Source organism: Mchenga conophoros, linkage group LG1, assembly GCF_057382185.1.
Source record: "Mchenga conophoros isolate Kocher_MC1m ecotype Shallow Benthic linkage group LG1, M_conophoros_male_GT1.1, whole genome shotgun sequence".
NCBI lineage: Eukaryota > Metazoa > Chordata > Actinopteri > Cichliformes > Cichlidae > Mchenga > Mchenga conophoros.
Window position 1 is genome coordinate 1,994,206 of NC_140526.1, and position 1,907 is coordinate 1,996,112.

Below are 1,907 nucleotides of genomic sequence, written 5' to 3' on the forward strand. Positions count from 1 at the left end.
ACCCTCTCTCCCGGAAAATAAAGCGAGAGTACGTGAATGTAACTTCCGGTCCTTTCTTTCCAAAATAATACCCACACCCCGCGCCTCAGCGTGAGTGTGACAAAACATTTCACACTCAGTATTAAATAATTATAATAAAAATTCAATTAAAAATATTTTGTGAAAGTTTTTTTTCAATAAAGGTATGACGTAATCACCTTGAGTTTATTTCTTTTATATTTATTCTCCTTCGCCCAGACCCTTCATTTTCTTTTTAAAAATGTATCTTAAACCCATCATTACCTACAAAGGGCCTCACACACAGTCTGAGATAGACTCCCTTGAGTCCTAATATGCTACTGCTAAGAGGTACTTTTTCATTTTCAGAAATGTGGAACTTCAAATGTCACTGAGAACCACATATATGCCTATAAAATATGTTTTAAGCCAATTTTTCCCCAACAGAAACAGCTGCTCAGCAGGGCTGGACCGGTAATCTGGCATTTTCCCGGTGACCTGATGGGTCATTTACCCACCGACCCAACACACACTGACAGCATCCATTCGCTCATTTCCGATACGGACACTGCCCAATCAAATCCCTGAACTCCTCCCCTCATGCAACTTGTAAAAGAGAGTTTACTTTGGAGGAAGTGGTGAAAAGGTCAAATTTAGCACCAGCAGAGAAAAAGTGCAGGAGGCGGGACAACAGCAGAGTGAGGAAGAGGTAGAGGAAGGTGAAAATAATGTGTTAAGAACATAGAGAGAGGGACTAAGTGATTCTATTCAGGTGCTGTGGAGAGCATCCTCACACAGAACATCACATCCTGGGATTAGTTGTGTTCAGGACCGAAAAGCTCTTCACAGAGTGATGTGTGCTGCAGAGCGCTGCTGCTCACGTCAAAGTAAACTTTATTGTCATCTCTGCTGTACACAGTGCAGTATATAGAGACCGGATGAAGAGGTTCGAGTTACATTCAGTGCAAAAGACAAGCAATAAATATAAGAAGAGTAAGAAATAAATACACACTTTAAGACTAAGGTAAAAGGATCAATAACAGCATCTCCCTTCCCTTCAGGACATTTACACCAGGAGATGTTGGTCCAGAGCAGCTCCCATCCCAGTAACTTGTTTTTGCCATCAGGTGGAAGGTTCCACACCATCGGGGCAAAGACAGAGAGTGAAGAGGAGCTTCTATCCTCAGGCCATTCGAGCCAGGACATGCCCCCACTCCCCTCATAGCATCACCATAAGGGTCTGGAACTGGATTTTATATCATATTCTTGTTACATTGCAGAACTTTCACTGTCATAATTCATATCATGTCTGATTTATTATACGTCACGCGCTGCTACACTGATAATGCTGCTTCACTATGCTTACATTGCTCTGCTCAGTCTGTTACTTTGGTAGTTTCGGTTACTTTTGGTCTACTTTTGCTCTGTCAGCACATTGCTGTGCCAATGTGGCACAAAGCACTTTAACATTCCATTTCCACAATGTACACTTTCAGGTTTTTTATTTAAAGTTTCAGAGTTTTGATTTAGATTTTCTTATTGCTTATAATGTTTTGCAGTGTCAGGACACACTTCACTGTGTGTTGTACTTGTATGACAAGTGGTAAATAAAGACTCTTGGAATAATCAAGGATTCACGTAAAATGCATGACCACTTTGATCAGGAGCCACTCCTAACAGCTAAAGTGTGCAACAAAGAAGGAACCCAGGAACAACTGTACCAACCGAGAAACAATTTCAATATCAGGAATCAAACAAAATGACACATGCACACATCATATTCTACCCTCATATACATTTTTTTATATCCAAGTCCAGCCCTGCTGCTCAGTGATGTCATGCCTTAATTATTATTTATCTTTTTAAATCCTCGGAGACCTTTATTTTGAAGCAGTTTCCGGTTGGGCCGG